Source organism: Haliaeetus leucocephalus, unplaced genomic scaffold, assembly GCF_000737465.1.
Source record: "Haliaeetus leucocephalus isolate CR32 unplaced genomic scaffold, Haliaeetus_leucocephalus-4.0 Scaffold340, whole genome shotgun sequence".
In the NCBI taxonomy this organism is placed as follows: domain Eukaryota; kingdom Metazoa; phylum Chordata; class Aves; order Accipitriformes; family Accipitridae; genus Haliaeetus; species Haliaeetus leucocephalus.
This window is the reverse complement of record NW_010972776.1, coordinates 8,965,930-8,982,238: the sequence shown is the minus strand read 5'-3', so window position 1 is coordinate 8,982,238 and position 16,309 is coordinate 8,965,930.

Genomic DNA, 16,309 nt, shown 5'->3' with positions numbered 1-16,309 from the left:
GAGAGAAAATACATCCCAGGCAATGTCTGGTTTCCTTCAGCAATTTAAATGGCTCCCTGGATGTGAGACGAATATGTCCCCTTACCGGGGAGCACGGCACTGCACTTGCAGGGCTTCTCCCTCTTCCAAGCCCGGCTGCTGCAGAAAAGCAGGCAGGCAAAAACGTCTGGGGTCAGGAGTCACCAGCACTTGGTTTTTAAATAGTTTGGCTATTTTAAATGCTGACGGTGTTTGTTTGTTAGGCCACAAGCTTTGCACAGCCTCCCCCTCCCAATCCACCTGAAGCAGAGCAGCTGGCCACCGGCACAGGCGTTGCTGTGACATGTCTGCTGAGGGACACAGGAGCCGTCCCTACCCGCCACCGTGAGCAGCATCGCAGCAAAACCTCAGCTGGAGACTCCCCGAGCACTAGCTGCTGGGTAGGAGCCTCAAGTTGCTGTTTTAGGTGGCCCTGGGCGACGCTTGGCCGCGGGTTTTTCTTGCCTGTGGTTGAGTCGCTGGTTTGGGCTGGTCGCTGTTTCTCTAGGTGGCTGTGTTGAGTGATTTCAGCTTAGCCAGCAAACTTTTTGTTGAAACATCAGCTGTACTAAATTTGTACGAAGCAATTCTCATGCTGTCCAGATGCCACTGCTTCTAAAAATAGCCCAGTCTAGTCTGTTTTCCCAGCTTCTTGCCTTTTATCAGTAATACTTTTAATAGTCTTTGCAATATCTTAAGGAGTCGTTTGTCCACGTCAGACCAGCAACTACTGGGAACAAGAGTCCTTCCCAGTTCCCCCATACTCCCATTCATGCCCTGCACAAAAAAAGACCACGAAGAAGCTCTTTTTTGCATTGGAAAAACAGAAGTTTTCGGTGCACACTCAACAGGAGCTTGTGCTGCATTGGGTCAAGCCCAGGCTTTCCTTGCAGAGCTCCCCAGCACACAAAAGCTGCTGTGGGTCCTTCCCTTGATACTGGTGCAGCATCTGGAGTGAGAGCAGGACATCCTTGAGGGTCCCCAGCACAGTGGGTTGTTGTCCAATGCGGCCAGGAGATGGAGAGCCATAGGATGAGTTGGGATGGGGTGGGATGAGATGAGATTACATGAGATGGGATTGAGTGGGATGGAATTGAGTGGGATGGAATGGAATGGGTTGGGATGGGATGGGTTGGGATGGGGTAGGAGGGAGCAGGATGGGGTGCCAGGCTAGCATCCAGGGGCAGTTCCCTTCTGCTGCCAGCTTGGTGGGAAGAGCTGCAGCACACCCTTGTGCCTTGGTTTCCCTGTCTCTCAGTGGGTATGACTGTGCCGTTTGAGACTCTGGGAGCTTTGTGGCTGGAGGTCACCGCATCAGCAGTGATGTTATGAGTGCCAGAGACAGATACTATCTGTGATGCTATCTTGCTTGATAATATTTTATTTCTTGAAAAATTTATGCAATTTCTGAAGCATTTCTGCAGACACAAGCAGCTTTTAAGGACCTTGGCATCATTTAAGTATCCAGCAACGTTCTTGAATGTTGTGGCTTTTCCTGTGTTTATTTTTCCTCCTCCTGGACCTTTTGCTCAGCAGACAGGCTGGGGTTTTTTCTTTTGGCTCTGCCTGCCTGGAACGAGCATCCCAGGAGGTGCAGCATTGGCAGAGCCTGCCCAGGGCTGTGTTGAAACCCCAGAAGTGGTCATGGGGGGGACCAGGAGGAGATGAGTGTGCCAGGGGCAGCCAGCAGCCCTTCCTACACCAGTGGCAGAAACAGAAATTTCCTCAGTGGCAGGTTGATGGGACCCACGGCATCGCCTCTACCTTCTGGGGCAGGCCAGCAAGTGGGGACACCCCCTCGGGGCCACCCTTTCCCAAAGTTGCTTTGTGCTTTGGGGTCTCGGTGTGCCCGGCAGCCGGGGTGAAATAACCCCGAGAAATCCCAGGGAATTTGATTTACTCCCAGAACATGCTTGCGTAACAATACAATGGGGGAGCCCTATTTTTGGTACAATGCATCGCTCCGCGTGCCAAGATGTGCTGATACTCCCCAGCTCGGGCAGGCACCGGCAAAGCTGTGCCAGGGTCACGTACCGGCTGCCTGCTCTTGTCCTGCAGGTCCTGGGTGAAGAGGGGTGCCTGGAGGGCTGGGGAGCACAGGGGGGTCTCCAGCCCCTGGCAGGGACCAACGCTGCTGCTTGCTGGACTCTTTCCTGGGCTGTAAAACCTTGTGAGCAACAGTAATTGGCATCCAAGGTACAGGGCGTGTTACCAAGCTAGCTTTTTGGGGGGATGGCTGAAAAGATCATTGAAAAACACCAAATGGTTCTTCAACAGCAAACCTGGGGAACTGGTGGGAAATACTGCTCAGTGGGTGGAGGGGCCTCTGTTGGGCTCTGCCTTGTAGGAAACCCCACTGTGTCTGAAATGTTCCACCTGGCACCACCATCCACACCTGGTTTAGCTGTTCGCTTGAGTCAGGTTCGGAGATTTTGGTGTGGAAAATTGCTTTGCAGTGTCCCGGCACCAGCCCTGGCAGGCTGCGTCCCACAGTGGCTGCTGGGCAAGCATCCCCCTGCCTCCACTGCAGCCAGCCTGGGGCAAGCCTTATTCCTAGAGGTGCTGATGGAACTGGTGGGCTAATTGCTAAGACAGTTGCTAACGAGCACGTCCAGCTGCAACCATCACCTTGGGGCTGGCCCTCACTGGCACAGCTCCTCTGAGGGCAGCCAGCTTCTTCTGGTTGAGGTTGCAGTCGCATTTCAAACTGTGACGGACCAAACCAGGCACGCCTGGAGAGGCGGTTTGGGAGACAAACAGTGCTGCTCCGAAGGCGGTGGCATCGCTTCGGCTTTGCAGCTGCATTGGGCTCGTACCTGACACCCTCTGGCAGCAAAGCTCTGCCTGTCCTCCTTGCAGGCAAGCCTTCGGGGCCGATGGACACCGCCACGCACCCAGGCATCTGCTCATGCGTGAACCAACAGCGAGATGTGCCGGGGTGCTCGTGCAGGTTGTGCCCAGGAAAGTTTGCGGGGGCTCAGCTGGGGCATGCAGTCCTGTTTGCCCACCCGGGTCTCCTCTGCGGGAGCTGGCTCCCGTATGCTGCCCTTTATTCTGCTTCTTCTCAGCGGCTGCTGGGAGGACGCGGAACAAACAAACGCGGGAACAATGCTTTCCAGGAACCGCGCGCTTCCTCCGAGAGCCCCAAGGTCAGGGTTACAAGCGCCGCAGAAACACCCTGCGCTCGAAGTACGTCGAGCTGGAGCGGTGAGCATCCCACCGAGCTGTCCTGCCAGAGTCTTTTTTAAAAAAAAACAACAAAAAAGAACATTTGTGACTTGCCCCCTCATCCCCCCAAAAAAGCATTTGAATTTCCAGCAGCCTGAGGGGGGGGTATGCCGGTGCGAGGACTAGAGCACTTGTGCGTTTGCACGTTGTGGTGCTTCAGGGAAGGCTCAGGAAGTGCTGATGAGGCATTCGGACTTCGTGTCTTACAAACTGGAGGGGAACATGCGTGGCAAGAGGCTTGTTCCCATAGCTCCTCAAAAAAAATCCTTGCCAGGGTGCATTTGCAGAGTGGGCTGCATATAAATTATCCATAAATAAGCTTAACATTAGTGAGCAGGTGGAACAGGGCAGGGTTCAGGAAATTATGCAAAGAGAGTAGACAAAGAGGCGGGTTGCAATTGCTTTGTCTGGGGGAGCCCGACTCACTTTCTGCAGTCACAACGAGTTAGTGCAGGGCACAAAGGCGGGCAATTTCAGATTTGATTAAACTGTTTGACAGCATTCATATGTTAAATGATTATATGCTACTATCTGCTGCTACAGTATGCATATCTCAAGAGAATCACAAATGAATCTGTTGAGGCCAGAGTGGAGTGTAACAGGAGATGTAATTAATAAGCCAAACAAGTGGGGGAAAAAAAACAAATTTGTCGCGGTTTTTACCCAATGACCAGGCATGTCAAGTCAGGAAGAAGTGAGTAACATGGATGAACACAGATGCACATTCTGGCATTTGAAAGTCTAATCCGGATGCAAATATTTTAGGCAGGATCCTGTCTCCCGTCTTCAAAACTTTAGACACACGAGAGCTGCGTGGCATCCCCTGCGCTGGCAGATGCCTGAGGAGGCAGGTCAGGGCTGTTCAAAGGCATTCCCAGCATAAGGATTATTTTGCCTTTATGCTTGCTGCCCATTCAGTCTTTTGTGAGATGCCATGAGGAATCGAATGACATTCGAAACAGGAGTGAGGATTAGAAACCCCCTGTGTCGGCCGCACAATGTCCAGGCGGAGAAGCGGCGGAGGATGCTGCGAGGCAGAGGCGACGCACACCCCGGCATCACCTTCGCCGCGGGAGGGGAACGCAAGGACCTTGCACCCCAGGTGTGCTGCCTTCAACCCTTGCCTTCCTCCCACACGTGAAAAGATGTCTCTGAAACACGTGGCTTCTTGGCAAAGCTGCATGGCTTTGCTCAGTCGGCAGCCCCGGCCCACGGGAGAGGGGCAAAAGCCCCTTTTGCCAGGTGAGAGGATGTTCAGGGATGGCTCCTGGCTGGGTGTCTGCTCCACGCGGGGCTGCAGGGCTGTGGACGCGTGTCTTGGGTCACACCAGGACCATGTAAACACCTTGGCTTAAGGAGAGGTAATGCCAAATAGAGATGCTGCAGAGACACCAAAATGCTGGTGCTGCTGCTGAAGAAAATATCTGCAATGACTCCTTATATCTCCTTGCTCTCTGGGAGGGAAAAATGTGGCTGGTCCCTGCTGGGAGCTGCGGTGTCACCCCAGGCTGTCTCGCAGATGGTGATAGTGATAAGGAAGGTGACGTGCTCCTCCACTGTGGCCCCATCCAGGTGCGGACAGACCCTCTCCCAGGCACCAAGCAGAGCGTCTTGCCTTGGCTCTGAATCAAAAATCACCCTAGGAAATGGAGAATAAAAGGAGTTAGAGAACAGGTTGCAAAAGCTGCCTCTATGCAAGTAGTTTAACAAGAAAAAAAAAAAATCTACAAGAGGGACAGAAGAAGGGACTGGTCCTTGGTGGTCCTGCTGGGTTATTGGGCTGGCTCTGTCTCCCAAAGGCCATCAGCAATAGCTGTGTTTCCTCCTCTGGGTCAGTGAAGCTGTCTGTCGCAGGCATTTCTGTTGGTAACAGCTCCAGGACAGCAGAGCAGGTTCAGGCTTGCTCTGTTGTCCTATGGCCACCAGCAAGCCCAGCCAGCCCCGGCACTGCCGAAACAGCCCTGGTGTTACCTGCGACGAGCCTGTCCTCACTCCCTGCCTGCTGCAGCCAGACACAGGGTGCAGAAACAGCCCAAACCAGCTTTTTTTCCAAGAGCACCTGCTGGGGAGCAGCTCCTGGGCTTGCATGTGTGCTCCAGCCCCGGGTCATCCCCATGTCACCCCACAGTCCGTCTATGCTGGCATCTCCGGCTCCGCTGCTCCGGTCTCACTTGGCTCCTGTGCATGCCGGCTCGGTGCCGGGAACGGGGTAAAACATGACGCAGAGAAACCCAGCTGGCCAGAAAAGGCAATCATGCCTGCAGCAGTAAGGAATTAATCAAGATCTGTGCTGATAAAGCAAGTGGCAGCGCCGCCAGGGAGGCGATGACTTGCAGCAGGAGGTGAGTGAGCGGGCAGAAGGCTGCCGGGTCCTCTCGTGTGTCCCCTCCCCACCACAGCCCTTCCTGATCGGCACGGAGATGGGAGCCATCCCCCTTATGTTCTTATAGCGTATGTCTTAGGCTGCATTCACAAAGCACCCTCCAGCTGCACTGTAGGTTTGAGATTATGTGAAACAGCCGTCTCTGCAGGCTTGGGGTGCCTGAATGCCTGGTGTGCAGGTGAAACGTGGGTTATGGGGGGCTGTGGAGGAATTACACCAGCTCCCAGGATCCTGGAGCAGAGCTAGGTGGCTGCCCCGGGAGCTACACCCCTACAGACACTGGAAATTAATTCACCAGTCTCATTATGCTGTTTGGCAGCTGCCAAGTTTAAGTTACTTGCAGAGGGATTCACCCAGGGCTGGCTTAGAAATGTGGCTGTGGCTGGACCCGAAGCAAGGTGCACAGCGAGGGGTCCTGCAACGTCACCCTGTCACCAGCCTTGCCCGGCTCCTGGCATCACTTTGCAGCACGTTCAGGACAATATTCCCCCCCCCAAACCTTTTAATTCCCATTCCACTATTGCCAACTGTCTTCTCCCAAAGCATTTCCCCCCTCCCTCCAAAAGAACAAGAAAGAAACCAAAAAGTGCATAAAATTTTTTATCTGGAGACGAGGGCCCTTGGAGAGCGGCCGCCCGCCTCGCGGCGGGGAGGGCAGGCTACGCAGGGAGCCGCGGCCGGGCTGCCTGGCTCGGCACGGCGCTCGCCAGCACTCACGATGCACCAGATTGCAATGAAAGGTTTTATTGCCCAGTCATCTAGCCCGCATCAGTCAACTATTTGGCTGAAGGAGAGGCGTCCATTCAAAGCCAGTTTACAGCAGAGTCTTTATTTTTATTTTAAAAGCATCTGGAAATTAAAAATCCCCTTTGGCTCTCATCCACTTTGGAGAGAGAGCCAGGCCTGTCGTCTGGCCAAGCAGCCCTGCTCTAGCTGAGTTGGGTGGATCCAGCGCTGGGACGTTTTTCTAACTCGAGCAGACACGGGCTGCTGGCTTGCTTCCAGCAGCTCCACAAACTTCCCACGACGAGCATCAGTTTGGTCCTCACACCATACGTGTGACACGGCGTGCACGTTACTTGGAGCCGTTCGGGGTGTGCCGTGCCCTGCCCCGTGCTCTTCCCCGACCTGGGGATGTCTGTCAGATGGTGCTTTGGCCAAGGCAAAGAGCAACAGGCCGGTCGGGGCACGTAGGGTTCACCCCAGGTGAATGGCACCAACGCAAAACATGAATTATTTATTTCTATTTTGGGGCGGCTACAGGTCTGACAGATGTTGGTCGCCCCCAACAACCTGTCCCCATGGGGAGGGCACATTGCTGTGGCCTCCTCAGCAGCATTGTAGGAGGTGACACTACCCAAGGCTGGCTGAACCTGGTGGGACAGGCGCGCTGAGTTTATAGCAGAGCCCTGGAAAGTTCTCCATGAGCAGTATTTGCCCCAAGACCCACAAGATCCTGCTTCCTTGGCAGGCTGGTAAACCCCAGCTGGGTCATCCCTTGGGTCAAGGTGTGTTTTGGAAAAAGGAAAATAAAGATAAGTAAATGCATACCTGTGTGCAGTTGTAGTTGTGTAGACCTGGTTTTTGTCCTGCAGGAAAAGTGCAGGCACTGGAAATCTCCAGCCTGCTCTGGCAGCTGGCACCGCTGGCTGCACAGCCCCATGCGTCCCTTCACCACATCTCTGCAGCGGGAAGGCAGGATGCTCTGAAACAAGGCAGAGGGCAGAGCAATAACAATGATTTATCTGCTCTATGCTACAGGAGAAAAAATGAGAAGCCCCTGCCCAACAGCTTGGGATTGCCACCGCACAGAATTGAACCTGCTGAGCACATCAGCTGCAACACAGGACAGCATCTTTTAGCCAAAAGAGTGGGCGAGATGAACAAACGTGTTCAGCTGGAGGAAGAATTGAGGATGTCCAGGTACAGCTTTTGCCTATGTCCCGCTGCGTGCCCCCCTCCCCCGTGGCGTGGGTACTCCCTCCGCGACCTGGGATGGCTGCAGCAGTGGTGCGTTACCCTCCGCCTGCATCCGCGCCTGGAGGAAATGAGGATTGTTGCTTGTGAGCGTCACCGACGTTTTCTGGCAGGAGAGGAAGGCAATACCCCGCCAGGATGCGGAGAGGCAATCGAACGGGCACAGATCCATCACCCCTCAGCCTACCCTTCCCAGCCTGCCCTGTCCCACCAGCTCCCGCTTCTACACACGGTCCCCATCTCTGCTCCAGCATACCGGGAGCCACTGTGGATGGACCTTCTCTTCTCCCTCCCAAAGCGCTGCTCTTAGCGAGAGCTAGTCCTTACCAGGAAAGACCAATTTCACCACTCGCGCAGGCCGGTGAGGGCCAGGCACCAGGAGACACGAGCAGAGACTCTTCTCTAATCTTAGCTAAGCTCTTGCAAAGCCCTACTGCACATACATAAACTAGACTTTTTCAGAGGCTCATAAAACTGAAATAACCGTGGTCAGATCCTTATGGCAATGGCAACACGCCCGTCTTTAGCACAAAGCCTATCTTCCCCCACTGGATTTCAAGTCCCTGTTTCAAAGTATGGAAGCATTAGATCTTTCCAAAGAAAGGATTTCCTGAATTATTCTAACACGGAAAAAACAATGTATTCTTCTCTGCCCTGGCTCTCACAGGCAGTTGAAGTACTTGGCTGAAATTTTCCCAAAAAAAAGAAAAAGCCAGAGTCATGACATAAGAACAGGATCTTGCACTTAGAAGGGACAAGCACCCTCCAGAGCAGGCTGTGCTACCAACTCTGCCTCTAATAGTATCTGCCAACTTTGTGAGCATTGTACATTGTTTAAAGAATCTAATCAAGTTATATATTCCTTTTGAAGTCAGACAACTTTGATTTAACAATGGCTTCAGAGCTTTGAAAACCCTAATCTTTTCTAGTTTGTCTTCCATGATGGTTCCTTACCTGTCTTCCATCATTGAATAAATCATTATAAACATAAACCAGATGCCTAATGCTAACAATAACTTTAGAGAGCCCTGCTTCCCCTAAGATGTATGGGCAATGACTAACACACTTTTAGCCTCCAGACTTAATTTAAAGCATTCTGAAATTGTGCACTGGTGAGATGAAGGCTGCCCGAGACAATAACTTTTACATTAAAAATAATCTCTGTCTTTAGTAGCAACAAAGTCGAGATTGTCCTCGTTCAGCCCTGGTGTCTCAGCCTGCCATGGGCCCTCTGCAAGCCGTGGGGTGCACTTAGATGAATTCATGCCTGCAGACATTGGAAAAGGAAGACCTTGCACCACCCTAAAGAAAATAAAATAAGGCGTCTGAATGTGTTTGAATGCATGGGAGCAGCAGCTTATGCAACTTGCGGTGAGCATGCAGCAGCCAAGCATAGTTCCTTGCAACAAAGTCAGCATTATTTTCAGCTGAGATGTGACAAGGGATAGTGCCGAATCTCCAGACGTGATGGAAGGAGCGGCAAGCGGTTGAGTTGACCTCAGCCTCTGCTTCGCCAACTGAGCTAAAGCACTTTGAAATCTGGAACTCACCTTGCCTGAAGAGAGATCACTGATGTGTGGAGCAGTTCAGGGGGATGTGCTGGTGGAAGATAGAGTGTTTCTGATCCAGGGACCTCAGCCTGTGGAAAGCCTGTAGCTAACAGCTGCTCCAGAGCTGCTCTGTAGGGAATATATTGCTTAACGGAGGAACACACTTAAATGCATTACTAGTACAGCTAAATTAGTGTCTGGAGATTAAGCTCTGGCAAAGAAACAAAGTTTTGAAAGCTTCGTTCAATATCCTTTCACTTTTCTATGCCTGCATACACTGAGCCCACAGTTGGGTTAATCTCGCCATTTTATTTGCATATTTTTGTCATCCCTTATTTACAAGGTTTGCTGTCTTATTAATTTGAAGCAATAACCAAAAAGTGGAGAGAAGAAGGAAGGATGGGAGGAAATCTTCGGATCTGCCAAAGTCAGGGAAATTTGTATTAGGTAAACTCTTCCACGCAGACGTGTTTTGCCCTTGTGATGTACTGGCCCAGCGTGGCACAGCGGGAAGTTCATTGCAGAATTTCCTGACACGGGATGAACTAAAGAGAGTCATTGCTAAAAATACACCAACAAGGAGGCTCACAGTGAGCTCCGAAGGGATTATTCCTCCTCCCTGAACTTCATGGCAGCACCTCTGTTTTGTTAAAAGATCTTTGCGTGACGGCCTCCCAAGCAACCTGGTCACACATAAGCCCAATGCTGTGTTTGAAGCCATGGCAAAGATACCATGTGAAAAATAAAAGCACATCAAGACAGCCAGGGGGAGATTTTCCAGGAACTCACCCTTTGCATGAAATTTGTGTTACCTTTGCATCACAGCTTGGCTTTTCCTAATTTCCAGCTGCTTGGTGAAGCTTCAGCGCTGGACTTTTTTTTCGTTCTGATTTTCAAATGAAAACTCACCAAATTATTTGATATGGGGAACGAGGCAAAGCACAGAGTGGCTTGAGGGGAGTAAAGACCCTGGACCCAACATCTCCCAGGAAACTTTTGTCACCTGCTTCACCTTTGTGCTCTTGTACGACAACAGGAGAGCTGCTTCCCAAAACAGATCCTGCCAGCTATCCAGCCATGCTTGCAGCAGCGCCAAATCCATCTCCAGAGAAAGGTACTAGAGCACTAGAATATAAAAGACGATAATTTATGCATTTTAAGCCATGTTTTTGATTATGTTGAATAGCAAGCAAAACCTGAAAAGCATCTTTTATAGAAAATGTTAATTCTGTATGATGTCTTTTCCTTACAAAGAATGATTTACCTGTCTCTGGGGTTATGGTCTTTGTACAACAGAGCACATGTCTGTTCTGGTTCCTTACATCTGAGATACAGATCCCAGGCAAACAGCTGTCCCATGGTATTGTGGGGTTTTCACGACAAATGGGAATCCTTTACAGGCAGCTTTCATTTTTTCATCTGAAAACCTCAATACATTAGTAGTTGCCAGAGTCCTGTGAACTTTCATATCTATTATGCCATCACCACTACAAATGCTTTCAAGTTAACAACCAGCCAGATTTCCTTTCTATGACCAAGCAGGGAAATAAAGAGAAAAGACAGAAATTATTACGTTACAGAATACCTTCTCCTCCATCCCACTTAGCAATCACTTTGTAAAGTGATATGAAAAGTTATTTACATTGGGATACATCTAAGGGGATGAATAAGAGCAAATGCTGCAAAAAGGGGTCACAGCTGTTTCCTTTCGAACCCTTGCCTGTCTCTGCCGCTGAGCAATCGTCCTCATGCTGGTGAGCAAGCCAGGGCTGCTGTGCTCCGGGCTGCTCTCAGGATCCTGACAAAGTGCAATAAAAATTGGTGAGAAATAAGCATTTTAAGTAATCTCATAAATTCATTAGTAATTTCATTTCCTTTTTACCTCATTACTTTTTTCAGTTCCTGTTTGGTTTCGGAAAGGGGTATCTTCAGTCACTGTGCATGGATGAGGGCAGGCACGCAGAGAACAGCCCTTTCTATAGGAGCAGATCTGCTGTTGCATTGACAATAACGGTTTCCAGGAAGAATAGAATAAAAAGCGAGACAACATTGCTAGAGGAATGTTTTATGGCAGTATATTGCACAGCTGTCCCACCATTGCCAACACAGACTTCCAAACACTCAAACATGGTGGGATGCTCAGCAAAAGGCTGGAATCATAGCCTGATGCCTGTTCAGAGTAAAATGTCAGGGTCCCAGGTGATAAATAATGACAGTGATATTAAAAAAATCAAGGAAATTCACTTTTATATTTCTTCTCATGACTCTGAATTCTTCCTGTTAATTCCTCCGTCTTTTGACTGTGCCTTTTCAAACCCTTATCAACAGTCTCATCTGCTTGGCAATGAGAAGTGGAGGCACAGTCTCTGATGAGGTCTTTCAGGGTTCCGAGACCTTCAATGGTCACTGATGGGAGATCACACTCGGGCAACCCCAGGGATCCCCCTGGTCCGGCAGTCTATGGATAAAATCTGGGTGAGTGACTTAATATCCTCAAAAATTGCCATGGTGAGTAATCCTGCAAGATTTGGTGTTGCCCTCATAAACACAGGCTTGACAAATACTACCTTTATTTATTTATTTTTTTAAACATCAAAGGATCACATTTGCTTTTAAAGTGATGTTTAGTCGTAATATTCTATTCCTACAGGTCAGTTGCATTGTGGGGAGGACAGAGTCATCTCAAAATAAATGATGCAGGATCTGTTCTGCTAACTGATATGCTTGAAATATTGTACATACAACAGATGCCAATGCACAGTTCATTTATGCTAGACACAACCGATGGTAGATTATGTTCTATCCCAGAAACATGCGCCCACATTTTATTTCTACCTTCACTGAGAAGAGGACAGAATTTTGCATTCCTGTACTTTTTATAAGTCTTCCCTCACCCTGCTATAGCTTGTGGCAAAATTTTAGCCTTGAAGAACTGTGGTGGGGGAGCTTTTATCAAGGGGACTCCAGGGGCTACTTCTGTCTCCTTTATGCCATAGGTTCAACCAAAACAGACCGCTGGGGAGTAGGTTCAGCTCCAATTCATATGTATAAATGATGATGCAGAAATTGGAAAAGTAGCAAGTTTTATTATCTCTGTACTTCTGGGGCAGCCTGAGCATCTTCGACATCTTTTGATGCCTTAGGGACGAGACTGTCAGAGCTGTTTCTTCTCATCCCTGTTTCTTACGTAGCCTTTAGTGTTGTATGCGAGGCGATCACAGCAGAGAAAAAGGAAGATAGAAAAACCTCTTTTCTTAGCCCCTTGGCTAAAACCCAAATATTTTAAACATTTCTGCTAGGGGTTGATTCCCCCAGTGAGTCTCAGAGCTCTCATCTCTGACTGCTATAAACCAAAGACTGTTTACATGAGATCAGCACATGCCGATATTGCTTTACACTTTATGGTGTGTGCACTTCATATATCTATAGCAATGGGCAACCCATCCCTGCAAGCCCTAGTGATCTTAGGGTTGTTTTTTATTTAGAGAACAGGGGAGAAAATCATGATGGAAGTCATGCAAATGAATGCAAATGATTAAATGCAAAGAGCTGTTGATCTTGTGAGACCACTGGTAAATAATTTAACAAAAGATCTTTAACAAGTCTTATGCTAAAGGAAAAAGTGGGTCCACTTTAAACCCTGCTTTTCCAATTTGGACATCTAAATCAGTACCGCAGTCCTTTAAAACAGGCAAACTCTGTAGGAATTGCCATAGAGAATGAGACACAGAGTTCTGGCTGCTAAGTGTAAAGGAGAAAAAAGTGAGAAACTCCATAACAGGCAAACATGGGGTAATCTCCCTTCCCCCAGAAGAGCTCATCTGAGCCCTGGAGACTAGGTAAAACATTAAAGCAAGAGATTTTGCCCTACCCAAACCCCTGTAGATGTGAACTCTCCAGCGATGGCTCTTCTCCATAGGAAGATTCTGCAAAGCTTTTGATAATTTTATGGAAACACCTCATTGCATATTTTAAGTATTCCCTTTACCATCTCCCTCCCAGAAGCATACTAACCTCTCCAATAAAAGGCAACTAGAGACATAACGTCTTGTGGTCTTTGGGTACCTGACCATATGGAGAAGCCTTCACTGGCATGGCTGTTTCAAAGCTGCGGGTGAGGCTCAGGCGAGGAGACTGCGTTCCTCACCAGGAGACACCTGATTCTCAGGGAAGGGAACACAGGGCAATTAGTCACTGTAAAACAGTCTAACAAGGCTAAAGAATTAGGAATTGCCTAGGCCCCAATAAAATCCAGTGCTTTATATGACTCGAGATGCAGTTGGAGGAATCTGGCTAATCTTTTACTCTCCTAGTAAATCATTCATTGAGGCCATCTGTGAAATATGAGAAGAGCAGCTTCAACCCAAGATTCCCGCCTAGCAAAGCTCTTACTAGCTTGGCCGGAAAGAAGCTTTCCTGATAAAGTTGATAGCTAGTCCAAGCCCTCATGATTTCCAGCAGCAGTAATCCTTCTGGGGAGATTAGAGAAGCAGCCCTTGAAGGTCCTGAAGTATGGCTGTGTATTTCAGCAAAGTTCAAGGGGGGAAGGAAAAAAAAAAAAAAATCCACAACACTTGCCAGGGCCTGGCCCAGAGGTGCACCTCTCAACGCTTTCTTTTCCAGCAGCCTCTGCAGACAGGTCAGACAAACAGCCCCCAAAGCAGCCGGTCACAGCCCCTCTGGGACAGGGAACATTCCTAGGGATCAGGGAAAGCATCAAGGAAGAAATCTGGTGCCTCGATGGCCAAGACTGAACTGTGGTTTTGTTCAAGGAAGGGCACCAACACCCATCTGGAAAGCAATGTTCAGCTCTCACAGCTGAACCCAGAACCCAAACTTCCTTGTTTTGGGAAAGTTCATGCCTGAGTTGAACAAGTACAGTGTGGGATTGTGTCACTTGAGGAGGAACAAGTCATCCAAAACCACCCCCACCAACTCTCCACGCCAGGCTGCTTATCTGTGTCCTCCACCCATATTTGATGCAGTTTTTTTTAAGAAGCGGTTAGTCTTTCTCCACAGGCATTACTACTAACCTGGGAACAGAAGAAAGTCCTTAGGCAAATACTTCACAGGGCAAAATAAATTAAAAAAAATTTTAGCTTACAGGAGAACTGGGCTGAACACCTAACCACAGTATTCAAGAACATGAGTTACAATCCGCCTCCTCCAGGAATTAAGACAATACGGTTTTTGACAGCTTTTTTCTTTTTAATCTTCTTGTTTCCAAACTCTTAGGATCTGTAATTCCCAGGTGGCTCAATAGCTAGAAGGAACAGAGAGTTTCAAAGTGAAAGACGAGATGCCCCAAATCCTAGAGCCAAATGCTGGAAGGGAAGTGAAGCAAAAACCCAAATAGAAGACAAAATAAGAGTGCAGCAGGGCTGGAGGCACAAGCCTGCAGTCTTACCTGGTGCTGGGCTCTCAGGGGGAGGCAAGGCTTTTGGACCAGGAGGCTGAGCAGGTCCCACCTTTGAACCCTGCCAAGCCCATGTTGTATAAATCCAGACATTTATATTGTGTTTGGGCACCTTGCAGAAACACAGCCACAAAAGGGGAAATACACCCCCCCCTCCCCTGTGCTTAAGCTAGGCAATAACATGCTTGGTTTAGTGTTGAAGTCTTCCAAAAGCCTTGGTCCAAATTACAGTGCTCTTGGTGACCAACTGCTGTTGGGGAAGTGATTATGTGTTGGACCAACATATCTGACAAACAGTAGGAGCTGTAGTTCCTAGGAAGACAGAGATCCTCTTTGCTATGTGAACTTTAACCAAAGTTTGGTGTGATAATCCCTCCGTGCTGTGGTTTGTGAGGTTTTAACTATTCTTTCTGTTTTCCTTGGCTATCTGGTGTTTGTTCCACTGAGCCTTGAGGTCAGTAACTGTGTGGAATACACCAAATTTTCTGCCTTCTCCCTAAAACCTCCTCAGATCTAAGCAAAGCAGCATCTCATTGACCATTACACTGACCAGCTTATTAGGGGTGCATTTTCCGTTGTGGAGAGAAATAAGGCAGGTAAGATTGGAAGTTGCTTTATTTTGGTTTTAAAAGCGAAAGCTCCTTCCTTCCCACTTACTAAGTATGTAACTGTTGTAGAAAATATTTCACCCTGTGCATCAGCTAAGGTGTTAGGGAAGTGCTTCCTCTACTTTCAGGTAGCTGTGATAAACACTATAAATGCCCCTTCCTGTAATGCTGTTGCTATTCTTAGCATGTTCTGTACCTTCCTTGGTAGTCAGGGCAGTCGGCTGCGGTGGTACTAACTGCAGCTTGGATCACTGCAAACAGAGAGGGTCTGGAAGGAGAAGCAGTAAGGAGAGCAGCCAGCATCCAGTCCCTGTGTCAGGAGCAAAGTAGATGAGGAAGAAAATGATATCCAAAGGGTAACAGAGAAGTGCTCAACCTCAGCAAGACCAAGAACATACCATGGTTGTGGCACTGAAAACGGGCTGAGCAGAGCTGCAGAGGTGATATGCCCCAACGTGGCAGAGCTGACACAAGATCTCCTGCCTCAGTGTCAGCTGGGCTTTGGGACAGAGAGATTTTCCATTAGTCGGGCAGGACTCAAGTTGTTCAGCAGAAAGCTACTCTGGCCTCCCAAGCACGGCAAGCTTGGTGGATCCTCCACCCTCCAAATCACACACAGCGAAGACTGCACTCCGGGCAAGAGCAGGAAGCACAACTTTCACAGGACTCTCAAACAAAGAAAATAATCCAGACCTTTTCTTTGCAAGTGCTGCATTCCTCCTAGAGCCCTTTGTGATCAAAGTTGTTTAGAAAGTAAATGAAATGAAGTGAGCCAGAGAGACAGTAATGGTTATTTCTCCAAGAAAGAAAAGCTTAATATTACCATGGGGATCTTATGTCTGCCATGACCCCTCCAACGGCGCACAGGAGCACAGGAGGGATTAACCAGCAGTGAGGACTGGTTCATTCTTGCAGATCTGTGAAGAGTTTCATCTTAGTTCTTAACAGAAAAAACCAAACCTGCAAAAAACAAACCCAAACAAACACCACCTAGTCCTCAGTTGGTAATGTGCAGCTTCTCGATAGCTTATAGCACTCTCCTTTTTCCATCTAACCAAAACAGACCTAGGGCTTGTAACCTCTTTGGAGACTTTCCTGGGCTGCAGCTGAGATGGTCAATGCATGAAGA